A 15196-nucleotide genomic window follows, 5' to 3' on the forward strand; every position below is an offset into this window, starting at 1 on the left:
GACGTTTTTGTAATAACTACCATTGCTTCAATCATTGTCTTCAGTTCTGAGGCTGCATCAAAGCCTTCTGTATGCTCTAGCATTAAAAAAAAAAAAAAAAAAAAAAAAAAAAAAAAAAAAAAACACACAAAAAAAACATATAACTACGTCTTTGGGAGCATGTTAATATTTAAAATAGAACGTATTTATATGGTTTTGGGATCAAATGAGTTAAAAACAAAACAAAACAAAAAGAACACCAGACTCAAATATACACCCTTTTTTCCTTCAACTAAACCAAGTCAATTTTAATTTACTTAAAGAGAGTAAAGGCATTTATCAGAGGCTTTTAAAAAATATTAAACATTCAATATCAAATATTAGCACATTTGCTCAAATAGTGGCCCCTTTTTATCCAAATCATAAAAATAAACATATCCCACAAAAGAACAATCTGAGCTTGGTGATGCCGTTTTTCACAAGGGGACATCAAAGACTTCAATGTGAAGTCTTTTTGCTAACCAAAACAGCAGAACCTACCGTAAAGAGTTCAAATCTGGAGTTTTCAAAGAACTTCATGGAGTTAATGTCATTTGACGCTAATCAGTGTTTTATGCGACCATGTTACTTGATTTTATTTTATTTTCTATTGGATCTTATTAGCGTGTGTTCCTAATCAAGCGTCCAGCGCTGTGCAATGTGCTTCATTGTGTTCCAATGTGACGGTCCGGAGGGGAAATGGAGCGCTGCCAAATGTTGTAATCCCGCCTTTCCGTCTGCTTCCTATCCTCACGCACACACACACACACGCATGCAATTACACACACACACACACAGTTTGATGAATGACACGTGTCAGTGTGCGTCAGTGACGGATGACGGCAGGAAACGAAGAGTTTTTTTGGCCCACCAGGCGTCCGCTTGGCATCTCTACTTTGTGCCGAAAGCCCAAATTCTGCCGAGGCGGCAAAATGCGCCGAGTCACTGTCTCGTCACGCACTTGAACTATGAACTACCAATTCATTAAATGTCAAATTGAACGACATTTTTTTTTCTGTCAGGCATTTTCAAGCAGGACTCTTACAACTTGAGACATTATTTTGGCTAATGCTTTGTTTAGGACCTGATAAATGAACCCAGAAATCAGTTAAAAATTAAAAAAAAAAAAAACAAGCCCGTCCACACCTGCCAATGACCAACAAGTTACAAAACAAACTCCGACACAACTTCAAGAGCTCAAGCGCAAACACACCCCAACAGAACCTCAAGCAATTTTGAGTTGTTTTTTTTTTTTAGTTTTTTTTTTTTTAGCAGGTTTGCTAGTTTTTGTTAGTTTTAGTTTTTAAAATGTTAAAAATATTTTGTTTCAGTTTAGATTTTAAGTATTAGATGTTTAAGTATTAGTTTTGTTTATTTTTTAATATTTTTTCTTATTTAAAATATTTTTTTTGCAGGTTTGCTAGTTTTTGTTTTTAAAATGTTAAACAATAATATGTTTTAGTTTAGATTTTGTTTATGCATTATTTTTTTTTATATTTATATATTTTTTTACTTTATATATTTTTGTGTGCAGGATTTAAAAAAAATCACAGTAAATATTGTGTAGTAAAAATTTAACAAAAATAATATTATTTTAGGCTTTTGTTTCTAACATTAATTCAAATATCAAATGTAGGTACCGTATAACAGTCCACAGACTTTAAAGTACGAGTGCAGTGCATAATACTGCTTCTAAAGTGAAATTAGGATGTTCTTGCTTTCCATCACTTGTTTGCCAACTTTTGAAGTGGATTTATGGCTTCAATTCCTGTTGAGTAGTAATAAACCCAATTTGACAGTGTATTATATTTTTTTATAGGCATTTTTTCTCCTCCCACATATGAACCAAAACAGGAGAGTTGTTATCGAAAGTGACAAAAGCAGAGAAGCCCAAACCCATTTTAATTTTTAATTGATTTGGTCAACAAAATGTTTTTTCCAATTTTAATTTCAGTTATTTTCATGAACTAAAATATGTTATACGCACGGCAATAAACCCCCAAAGGTTCCGAGACAACAACAAACACAAACCTCCACCCTCACGAAAGCCAGCACACATTTGTGCGGGTGCCCGTGGCTAATGAACGTATCACTGCATGCGTGCGTGTGGCTGTGAGTAATGTTTTTGATCTTTGTGGCTGATAAGCGCATAGCTAATGAGCTTTCAAAGGCGGCGTCGACGGGAGTGGCCCGCTCGCCGCAATTATTGACAGATGCCTTTTCCTCCTTTTCCTCCGCCGCGCCATCAATCCTGGCCCGCTAATGAGCTTGAGAAGTGCCACCCTGCCAGTCAGCTAATGAAACTGAGCGGGTGGAGGGAGGGGTGGGGGCGCTATGTGTATGCGTGTGCGTAAACGTGTGTGTCCTCTGACATATTTTTTTCCCCCTCTTGAACCACTGCAGATGTTAGCGACGTCTGTGCTAGCAACAGCGAGCAAGCGATGCTCCTGCAACGTGGGAAATTTGGACCACACGTAGGAATTGGCGGAGGACCTCAGACAGGAACAGGGTGAACAGTAAAACATCCTCGAAGAGTTGCGGGTACTGTTGCTCACACTATATTGCCAAACGTATTCGCTCACCTGCCCTTCAGTCATTTATTGCCAAAAAATACAAAAACGTTGCCACACCAGGAAAGAATAAATACATTTGGAAAAAAAAAAAAAAAAACATCATGTGCCACACTTTGATGTGATAAGTGTCGTGATCTGTGTTTTTGGTTTACATTTGTGGTGAAGACTTGGTTCTTTAAAGGGAGACTTGACACATTGAAACATGTTTTAGCAGTGAAAATTTCAGATTTTGTCCAGAATGAATTTGATAATTATTTTTCATGTACAATTAACACCTTTCAAAAGTAATTTATCTACTTGCTGTCGAGTGTGCTTCGTCATTTATTTATTTTGAATTTTGGCAGTTTTGGTCCTCCATAGCATGGAGCTATTTTCAACAGTAAAAAAAAAACTAAAAAAAATAATTTTGTCTATAATTAATGTGGTAACTTCATTATTTTTCATGTACAATTAACACCTTTAAAAATTAATTTTTCTACTTGCCTTCTACTGATGATGACATCACCTCTGCTGAGGAAGTAGGTAACGACCAATCATGGTTCACCTGTTTTCTGGGGTTGGTCAGCAAACTGAGCAATGATTGGTCGTTAGCTAGTTCCTCAGCACAGGTGATGTGATCATCAGTCGACAGCAAGTAGAAAATTTTATTTTTAAAGGTGTTAATTGTACATAATTAACAAATAACTAAGTTACCTAATTAATTATAGACAAAATTATTTAATAAATTTTTAATTTTTTTTTACTGTTGAAAATGGCTCCATGATATGGAGGACCAAAACTACCAAAATTCAAACTAAATAAATGACTAAATCAATAAATAAATGACTAAAAGTGAAAATAATACATAAAAAAATTATAAAAAAACCAAACTATAATTCAAAAATTCTATCCAAAAAAAATATATAAATGGAAATAAAGATAGATATATATAAATTATATATATATATATATATATATATATATATATATATATATATATATATATATATATATATATATATATATATATATATATATATATATATATATATATATAAATAATTAACTAAATGTGTATTTAATTTTTGAATTATATTTTTTTAATATCTATTTTTCTGTTCACTTTTAGTCTTTTATTTATTTATTTAGTCATGTATTTATTTTAAATTTTGGCAGTTTTGGTCCTCCATAACCCTGTCGCTAAAAACATATTTGTGTGGATCAGCATACGTGTTTGCACCACTGAAACTACGACTGATTCTCAATTCCGGCAATCTTAATGAAGAGTTGCAGAAACACTTTTTAACTTCCAAGCGCAACAACTGCTGATGTCAAAAACCTCCTCACCTAACATGCGATTCAAACCCGACTCGAGCGCCACTTCCTGGTTGCTTTCCACACAACAACACGGACGCTAGCGAGCATCTGAAAATGATCACAGCATGAAACGTGTGTGTGTGTGTGTGTGTGTGCGTGTGTAATGTGTGTGAGAAGAGGAAGCTGCTGTCAGCTTGAGAAGGATGTCAGGCTAGGCTAACTCTGATTACGCCCGCTTCCATGCCGTTCATGCACACACACACACACACGCTCATTCTACACAAACACTCTACAATTAAGGATGCAAAAAAAAAAAAAAAAAAACACGAGACGCGCCTCATTATGTCGCTCAAGTTAAGACTGAGCGTCTCATTGTGTTGATATGAACGGTTGTGTTTTTACACTGGAGTGACAATTAAGAACGCTAAAATGCTCAAATAAATATTTGCACACTATGAAGGTTTTGCTTTTGCACCTTTCCATTATTATTAATATTTGACAACACAAATAATAGCGATTGTGTTTGTTTCTGTTACACTTTTTCAAAGATGAGACGTCTTGACCCTCCATTTTTACCGTTATGACCCTTTTAAGACATTTTCATGAACTTCTGAGGACATTTCTAAGGAAACTGATCAAATGTAAGAATGTGAAGGACATTCTAGTCGAAAAGACCTTTCAGCACCATTTCGGGCCACAATCACTTTGAATGGCACTTTGTTCAATTTTACGATGACTCAAAACTTTTTAGGACATTTTCATTATATTCTAATGCTAGTTGCTGCAAAACTGAAACAGATACAAATATAAAAAAAAATTCCTGATGAAAGAAGACTCTCATCTTTCTTTTGGTAGGTTCCATGTTTTATAGCAATAGAACACAATATTCTAAAATCCAGTAAAACAGCCGGGAGCGAAGGGGGTTGGTTGCTTCAGTGAAAACGGCTAGCAGTGAATGAGTTAATATCAAACATCAACTTTTGGTGTTCATTTTAAATGTATATATTTGAGTACTGACGTACTTACATACAGATTACAGAAGACGGTCAAAATCAATATATATGGAGAAAGTTAAACCTGATCCTAAAATGAATAAAACCTAAACTAAAATCAAGCATTTTTGAAAAAATAAACACACAAACCTGTTCTAAAAATCAATTCAAACTAACTGAATTTAAAAATCAAAAATCAAAATGAAAAAAAAACTAACAAGCCTAAAAATAACCCTGCGTGTGACTTGTTTACGTGGCCCGTATAGACCACTATCAAATACAATAATAAAATATTCAACCATATTCAGAAATGGCGCCTGCTCTCACCATATCGTCTGCATGGGGGGAGGAGAAGCGACGCGGAGCGAGAGAGAGGCAGGCGGGCGGGCGGCGGTCTCGTGAGCCAATTTAAGGAATAAGTGCTGATGTGTCAGCTATTGACTGTTGGCTGTTGGCGCTGATGGTGACGGCGCCCGAGGCCAAAGCGGGAGACCAAATGACAGCATCAAGCGGCGGCGATAACGTCTAACGAAGGCAGACCAAGGCGCCTCTAATTGACAGCTGTCAAAATAATGGCCGCCGCCACGGAAGATTCCACGCAGGGGGTGGGGGCGCTTAGAAAACCGTCAGCCACTTATCCTGAAGGAAGAGCGAGAAGACGGGAGAAAACGAGGGGGGGCCTACGAGACGTGTACGAGACACCCGCCATTCCAAAACAAACCTACCTCGTCGCGTTGTCCGATTGTTCTGCGGTGCCTTGACTTTTTACAGTTACCAGGCAATGCTTGGGACATTTTTTTGTTTTTGTTTTCACAAACGACGGTGATAAATTTCATAGTAATAGATCGTAGTATTAAAGGTTTCCGCATAAAACCTGGTGCAAATGGTTGCTAGCTAGCATCAGGCTAAAGTTACCTTTGCTGTGCTAGTGTCAATTTGTTGGAACGCGCAGGGATCACCGTCAAACAAGTCCTCCTCACCAGTAGTTGGCGCTACACTGCAGCGGTTAGCGGATAGCCGATAGGCCAAGACCTTTGAGGTCGCGAGGCCGCCATATTGCTCCTCCCAAGACACGTTTCTCGGCATACGATCCGATACATTTACACGATCGAAACTGGAGAACATTTGAGACAGTACTTTGTAGAAACCGCATCTTTTTCAAGTTTATTAAACATACACAAGAGGACTTCAGATATTTGACAACTTGCCGTAAATACATGTATAAACTATATGCTTAATGAGGATGCTTGTATATTTTTTTTAATTAAAGAATTGTAACTGTAATTCAACAAAAGATTCCTTTGCCAAATCTAATATTGGGGTCTAAGGAACTGAGCGATATATATATATATATATATATATATATATATATATATATATATATATATATATATATATATATATATTTTTTTTTTAATAGTGACCACACAACCACTTTGCTTCGGTATCAGTCGGTACTCAAGAACAAAAAAGTGATGCCACACATCCCAAATTGAAAACGTCCAATCCAATACGTTCAGTGCAGCAGACCCTACGCTAAAAGTTCCTGGACCTCTACAAAAGTATCAGCACCACAAACTCCAGCATAAAGTCTTCAGAATCCAGCGCGTGCAAGACAGTAAGCTTTTGAGAAGAATATAGTCCTCAAAAGGTTCATTTAGTCGCTGGAATTATATTCATAAGAAATGAAGCCACTTTTGGCTGTAATCATTATCATCAGGAAATGACACGAGCGTAGCTTTTAAATGACATCACAGCTAATTGCAGGCAGAAGCAGCAACGGGGTGCTAGTTAAAAAGGAAAAAAAAAAAAGGTGGTGCTTTTCAAGGCATTTTCACTCTGTTAATTAAGACAATAATTATCCCAAGCTGCTTTAAACAAGGTTAATTAGCTTCATTATGTTTACGTGTTTCATTAGCGGCGGGCCAACGTGGACGCGGGGCGCAAATTAAACACCGCATTTGCAGAAAGGAGAAAAAGGGGGAGGCCCTTAATGTACTTCTACAAGGCACTATTTAAAGAAAAACAATGTGTGTGCGTGCGTGTGCGTGTGTTTTTAAATGGGCCACTGCATCTCCACTCTGATACGAGTCGCAATGCTAACGCGCATGCAGCGTGATTAATCTCTCGCTGCTGCGCTTTAGCACACGTGTGCCCGCGCACGCACACACAAATCACAGAAATCAGCTGCTTTTGCGCCGCCATCTATCTCGTGTTCGGACAGAACCAGATCTGCCTGGATGCTAATGTAGTAAACCCTCGCCGATTTTGCCAAGCGCCACTCGTCTGCTCTTTTTATTTTTTATGGTTAGCTACAAATATAATACGACTGGAACGGCAACAAAAGAACATTTGTTTGTGGCCGTGATATTGTAAATATAACACTTTGCTATTAATCCTTCTGATCATGTCAGTATGACACATATCTGACTAATTCTGATCGTGTCAACAGGACAAAGTGTGACTAAAGACGGGCTGTATTGACACGTGGCTCTTATTCCTTTCTAAATCTAGTGACTATGTCGGCGTGACACACTTCTGATGAACTCTACTGACGACGTCACCTTGAAAAATTGCTGTCGACTCGACTGTCGCCGAGGTGTCAAATCCAGGTCCAGAAAGTAATAACCGTGCCACAGTTTGGCTTTAGCCACGGGTGCTTCCACTCAACCGGCAGGTAAACCAACGTTTGAGTGGCTAAAGTCCAACTGTGGAAGAGTTTTGACTTTTTGGACTTGGATTTGCCATCTCTTGTCTGTTCTATGTCAGTGCGACGTTTCTAACCACCAGTTGTCAACTCCAAGTCCAGAAAGTAGTAGTAGAAAGAGTGGCTACTCATGTGGATTTATTTGTAACTTTTAAACAATGTTAAAGTGCTTTGGGGATCATTGTGGTGTCTATTATCGAAATTCTTGCTCTTCACAGTGGCTCATGGTCCCTATCCCTGACAACAACGAAGGTTGACTGTATCAACATGGACACAGAAGCTTCTGGATAAAGATGCGACGACTAATAAGCAATGTCACCGTTGACATCTACGGTAGGCTAAACAAGCGAGTACGGTGTAGGATCAAGTTGACGACAAATCAGGCCAGCTAATTGGCAAATGTGATGTGAACGTGTCATCACTGATCATTGAGCCGTTGCAGATCTCTTAGTTGCTAATTAGCCTGACGCTAATAAGGCTAGTGCTCTCAGCAACTCTTGATGTTGCTGCCCTGGTGGTGGCCAAAAAAAAAAATAAAAAATCCCAAGAAGATTAGGGATAGTTGCAGAGGTCCAAACAAGCGCAGTACCACCTAAAAGGTATGTTAATTGAAAAGGTTGCCGAACCCCTCGAAAGTACTACCTCCCTCCCCCCAGGCTTTTCTTTTGGCCCTGATAAATCAACCTCGTAACAAAATGTAGCAATCTTACAAATGTTCCTAGCGCCAGGTCAGTCAGTTCTGTTGACCGTTACAGACCCGACCGTAACGGTTCCCGGGCCTCTCAAAATTACAACCTCCTTTTGAAATCCCAAGTACAAGATTTAGACAGTTAGTTTAGTTCCCGGAAGTAAAAGTTTGCAATCAGGAGACAGCCACAGACAGCTCACAAAAGTGCGGCCTCCATAGTACGGTCTTTGTTCAGCCTGAAACTAAACGGCTAAGCCACATTCAAATAACTGGGACGGTTTTGCCACCGATTTAAACCTTCCGCTTAAGGTCAGCAAATTATCAGATGTCTCAAAGATGATCCTGAGGGACCATCTTCTGGTGTGGGCCATGTTAAACTGGTACATTTCCTCCCTTGATCTGCTCATAAAACAGTCAAGATCAGAAACCTCTAAAGGTCGTGTAGTGATGATCCTGTGGTACGGAGTGTGTTAAGAGTCATTTTAACTCCCATTTAGAAAACAGTCAGGGGCTAACAATTGTAAACCAGTTACATATTTATAATGCCAAAAGTGTCAGCTTCTTCAAAATGTTTCGAGTTCCTGGTAGTTTCAATCAGATATGTTCAACACTACCCCAGAGGTGTCTGGTGGTCTTGAAAGTCCTCTTGCACAACGGAATACCTCAATCTAGTCACCAGATAGGCTAATAGTTAGCCAAGTCTCTTCTATTTTTTCTCCTACTACTTGTACAACTACAACCCAAGTTCAACTCCTTCATTCCATATCCACTGCTAAAAAGGCGTACGTATAGGTTGCTAGGTTGCGCAGTATCACAGTGACAAAGGGGCCGGTGGGGGAGTTTTCCGCCAACCTCTAACCTGATTTTCCAGCCCATCTCCGTATAAAGCTGCGTGATGGTTGACTGCCGCCACGCTGATCATACACGAGACCGTTCAAATCCGCAATCAAGGACAATCACCTCGTCGTTCTGACCTAACTCCCGCATGCCGCAATCAATTTGTCGTCGCTCTACACTTCCTGACAACGTTTTTTTCCAGAACTGCCAGCTGCAAGACGGGAAGACTCGGACAGACGGATGGATGGAGTTTGTGTCTCTGACAAAACAAAGACTATTTTTCTGATACGGTCTAAAAAAATAAATAAATAGAGGTTCTACGTAGTGCCCTAATGCCGTTCTTTGTCTTGTATACATAAGGGATCTGCGTTTAGCACCCATTCTTAGTGATAGTTGAAAGAACCAACCATTAGCCAGTATTGAATGAGAACCAAATGATTCTTGTATGTCTGTGGTCAGCTTTGAAGGACTCCATGGTCGATGCTACAGAAAACGATCGCTTTTCGAAAGAGCCAATTATCAAACCCAAAAGAACCACAGTGGTGCTCTTTGGTATTAAGTGTGACCATATCTCAATATCTCGATAAATCGTGATACTTATTCTTCCGATCGATTATGGAAATGCCATCACCAAGTATTGATATTTGTAGTTAATATGCAGCCTCTATAACGGCTCCATTGTTCATTACATATTGAGCAATTAATTGGCGGGTCTCATAAGAGTGGTGGAGAAATTTATGGAGTTTTCAGGTGAAGAATGGTACAAAAAGAAACTATATTCTCATTGAAAAAAAAAACACTTTATGTGTTGATTTGTTTTATCGTAGATTATCGTGGAGTTATTACCTGACCAATATATCGATAATCGCAGTATCGTCATATTGTGAGGTAATCATGAGCCTTGCAATGCATATTGTATCGTATCGTCAGGTACCCAGAGGTTAACGCCCCTATTTGGTACCTGGGGTGCTTTATGGTACCAGGGGTGCAATGTAGAAGCTAGGGAAAAAAAGAAAAAAAAAAAGTCACATTTGGCCAGTTTTTCTCACCCTCAAGTTTACTCTTGAGGTCACCAAGTGGTCACCAAAAATAATAATACCTTATACAATAATACATTGTAGTATATGTGACTTTGAATGTATGTGGAAGAAAAATTGCAGGGTGTAATCTGGTGAGTGACGTGGGCGTCGGCAATGAGAGTGTCGAGTGTAGCCGTTAATGGTTGTTAACCCATTTGCTCCCAAAAACGTATAAATCCGTTCTATTTTAAACGTTTTAAGGGTCCCAAAGATGTATGGAGACGTTTCTGTTTTTGTTTATAATAGTGCATACATAATAAGGCTTTGATGCAGCCTCTCAACTGCAAAGAACGGTTGAAGAAATTGTAGTTATGACAAACGGCCAGCAGGTGGAAGCAGAGTATAAGAGATCAACCAGGGCCATGTTGAAAAAAAAAAGCTCAATTACTCACAATTCTAAATAGATTTGTGAATAATGATGAAACTTAGCTATATTCTAATGCCAATTGCTGCAAAACGGAAACAGATATATACTTTTATTTCCTGATGAAAGAAGATACTTTAATTTTTCCTTTGGTAGGTTCCATGTTTTTATAGCAATAGAACACAATATTCTGTGGGCCTTGCAAAATCAGTCAAAATCCAGTATAAGAGGTGGGAGTGAAGGGGATTGCTTCTATGAAAATGGCTGCCAGTGAATGAGTTCATGACGAACTGTTAGCTGCTCTACGATTCGACTATTGTATGTCTAAGCAAAATTATATTAGACGACTTCAAAAGTCACATTCACTCCACGTTTCTTGCCTCTATTTCTTCAAATTTCCAAACTGATCTTCCTCAACTGTTCATTGTCCAGAGAATCCTAATCCGTCCGTCCGTCTGTCCGTCGTGTCCATTAGCCCTAAAACACTACTGCCATCAAGCAAGGCCCCTGGGCTCGATGTGCGCGCGCGTGTGCGTGATTGACCATTAGGGCCATTGATGAATGTGGCTGTCAGAGGGCAGACAATTAAATCAAATATGAAACAAAGTCTCTCCGACGGAGCAAGCCAGTGTTCCGCCTCGCGATTAGCCTAATACTCAATACGATAGCACTCTCACATTTTGTGTGTGCGTCAAGTGTTGCATGCTTGTTTATGTGTAGTGTAAAGTCACTGCGGCATGCCATGCGTACATGCACCGCTGCACATATGTAATTACGTGTGTTATTGTGCGTGTGTGTGCGCGTGCATGTCTGTGTGTTTTGAGGACTACAGTTTCTATGCAAGCTAAAAAAATATATATATATATTCCAAAAAAATGATAGACATACACGTGCCGAAATGGATGGGGGTGGGTGAGGAGGGGGCGAGTGGGCCTCAAGTGAAATATTACAATTCATGCATTAATTATTTTTAATTAACTGGAATGCATAGAAGCCAGGAAAAAAATGATTGACATAATATTAAATTTAAAAAATATAGATTTTTTTTTAAAAGGTAATGACCACAGTATAGCAAAATGAAAAAAATATACAAGAAGCTGTTTAAACAAAAAGAGCAACCAGTTTAAGAAAAAGCAAGTGACGACTGTAAAAAAATGTGAATTGTGATTTAAAAAAAAAAAAAAACACCGACCAATGTCTTGTTAACAAAGTAATTTCGATACATACATGTGCGTGTGTCTATGATGTCACCACACAGACAAAAAAAAATCAAAAAAACTTCAAATGCTAATAAGCTAGGCATAAAAATAAGGGAGGGGGGAAAAGGATGATAGGGAGTGAGATATGAAACGAAGATGCTAACGAGCTGCAATATCTATCAATGATGATGTCATCGCCCTGGAACTTCTGGCTTTGGAAAAAAAAAAAAAAAAAAAAAGTAAAATCCTGACAAACGTGGGCTGACCTTGATTGTGGATGCTAACGAGCAAGATAAGAATGCGAGTTGGGGAAAAGATGCTAACCACAAATGTCCACAATTTTAACATGTTACGACAAAAAGAGATGCTAGCAATAATCAAATGCTCCAAGTTTGGGAAAATAGATGCTAGTCAGCGAGATCTACTTACACACCAAAACAAAAGATGTTAGCCCACGAGCTTCAGATCTGGCTGAGAAAAACAGATGTTTGCGATTAAAATAGTACAGAAAAGTACAGAAATTAAATGAAAATACAAAAAAAATAAAATAAAAAATGGATACAAAGATGCTAAAGAGTGAGGTAATATGACAAGGGGGGGAAAAAGTGATGCTAACTTAATCTTCCAAGTAAGAAAAGGAGACGTTAGCCAGCCAAACCATCTGAAAAAACATGAAAAGAAAAACTAGAAATGGACATATAGGGTTGCATTGATGATAGCATGCTAACAAGCAAGATGTGAACATAATTCTCAAAAACAGATGCTAGCGAGTAAGAACTGACTGCAAGTGAAGTGAAAGCGATGCTAGCGGAAAAACAATCATCTGGGAAAATTGCACATGTACATTTTGAAAATTGAAAACATGCCAACTAAAATGTTGGGATGCTAAAGCGCGAGAAGGGCATAAAAAGCAAGGCAGTGAAAGAGCTACAATTCTTACTACAAACAAAAAGGGAAGAAAAACATACTAGCAAGGGAAATCTGGGCAAAATTATTAATAAAATACAAAAAAAAAACATAAAGATGCTAATGAATGGGATAAGAGCATCAGTGACAAAAAGAGAAGCAAGCAAGCCTGATGTTAGTGAGCATGAACCGAATCCTACTACACATAATTCATTCACTGCTGTGGATGTTTACATTTGTCGAATGCAAACCAACCGTTTACTGCCACTGACGTTTATTCTCGTCCAGTGTGTTTTTCAACGGGTAAAAACGACTATCTTGCCACATGACAAGATTAATCAAAAATGACATTTCCAGAGAACTAATATTGAGAAGCTAGCAAAATAAAAACAAATAAATCAAAACAAAAACACCTTCAAATTTGAGACGTCAAAATTCCCATGAGCTTTCATACGCTGACACAGTCGAATAGGTCATATTACTTCAGCACTCAATTGTTCTTTTTTTTTTTTTTTAATGTACGACTTTAGATGCATTTGAAGTGCTCATTCCATGTTTTTGAGACAATTCCACAAATATGACGGCGTCTAATCACGTTGCTAGTACAAGATAAAGGCAGTCAATCTTGGCTTGTCACGTCAAAGACGACGACGAAGACGAATGTCATCACGTGCGAAGCTGGGCAAATTTCGGCACCTCACATTCAAAGCAGCGTATCGATCGACGTGCATGGTATCAACTAGGGCTCCACAATATATGGAAAAAATATGATATCGCGATATTGGCCCTAGTATCAACAGTATGCGTCATAATAATAACGTAGTAGAAAGTGTGTGAGCAAGGATGACGCAGTTCATGGAGTGAATGGTGAACACCATGTAAAAAAAAAAAAAGTTCAGCCATTGCGGTCAGTCAACGTCTCACCTACGACGCGTTTTCTTCTTGCGTCGTTGTTGCGTGAAGCTTTACGATAATTAGTCGCCTCGCGGTAATGCGTCTTTTACGAGCGCAGACGAGACATGCATGACGGGCCAAGGATGACCAATCAATGAGAAAGTTAAAGATCTCTGTGATCTCAGCTTTAAGGGGAGAAACCAGATTTGGCCCATAAAGAGGAGGAAAAGGGACGTCTACATGACAGGAATTGCATCATCAATCAGGACATGGTCACAACATTACGTTAAATCACATTACATGCATACACACTTTTTATATATATAAAATGTTCACAAACAAAAGACTATTTTGCAACGTTTCTAGAGTAATAGGTGGCTTCACTTTTGTCCAAATTTGTCAAAAGTGCCTCACTTCACTTGACTATGAACATAAACACGCAAAAAAAAGAGACGTAAACTCGACCACATTCCGTGTTGATGAACTCATTTGTGATATATATATATATATATATATATATATATATATATATATATATATATATATATATATATATTTACATCTGCGGGCAACATCATTCACAAACTTGCGTCAGTTTTCTCCCGTTTTTGCACAATATTTGGCTTTCTTGTCCAGAGTCGTTAGAAAGTGACACAATGAAGTGAAATGCTCCAAAAATGTGACAACATCGCATCATTTTTTTGGGGGGGAAATCATCTTTACGCCTGCTGAATAACACAAACTAAAAACTGTACTTAATTCTCTTTTGAATTATGTGCTAAGGACACCAAAAAGAGACCAAAACTCAGCCACATTTAGCACTGAAGAATTGATTTGGACGTCTACATTCACAAATGTTGGCGCATATTGTGAAGGTGGCTTTCATTTAGGAAGCATCCATCTTCTGAAAGTCGCGAGGAGCTGAAGCGGAAAGGCAGACTCCACCCTGGTCTGGATTGGTCGCCAGTCAATCACAGAGCACGTATAGACGACCGTTCACATTCACAGCGAGCGGGAAGTGAAGCCAAGCTGCCTTGCACCCGTGCAGGTCAACCGCATTTGAGAAATGCCCCACAACATGAGCGCCATTTCGTCCTTTCTTTCAAATGACTTTTTAGCATTTTGATATATGCGGACAACGTTCGCCAAATGGACTCGTTTATTGTATTTGAAATGTTATAGTGGCTTTAATGTAGTAGAAAGTTGAAAGAAACGGACACTAAACGAAGACATTTAAAAAACGTACCCACGTTTAGTGCCAATGAACACATTTTGATCATTTTCACGGCTTTACACCATATTGTCCGCAACAACAAAAATAAATAAAAAAAGACTATTTTAAACACATTACGTGGCTTCAATTTAGTCCAAAAGTTGTCAGAAAGTGACACTGAACACAGACATTCCAAAAAGATGACCACATTTAGTGTCAAGCAACCCATTTTGATCATTTTTACATCTGCACACACCAACGAATGTTTTCTTCACTTCAAACACAATATGTGGCTTTCATTTAGTCCCAAAATGACCAAATGAACTGAAAGGACCACTTTCAATGACGATGAACCCATTTTGTATCATGTTGGATCATTTTTCAGCTATAAAATGCAACTTTACTACGAATAATGAATTTCTGGAGAAGT

At 38.4% G+C, this 15196-nt stretch overlaps 1 protein-coding gene across 9 annotated transcripts in view; it reads right to left on the reverse strand.

Annotated features, from left to right (window-relative positions):
- The window catches only part of tshz3b (teashirt zinc finger homeobox 3b), a 53942-nt gene that overhangs the window by 19096 nt on the left and 19650 nt on the right, over nt 1–15196 (reverse strand). The window lies entirely within an intron of this gene.

This window comes from Festucalex cinctus, chromosome 4, assembly GCF_051991245.1.
Source record: "Festucalex cinctus isolate MCC-2025b chromosome 4, RoL_Fcin_1.0, whole genome shotgun sequence".
Lineage (NCBI taxonomy): Eukaryota > Metazoa > Chordata > Actinopteri > Syngnathiformes > Syngnathidae > Festucalex > Festucalex cinctus.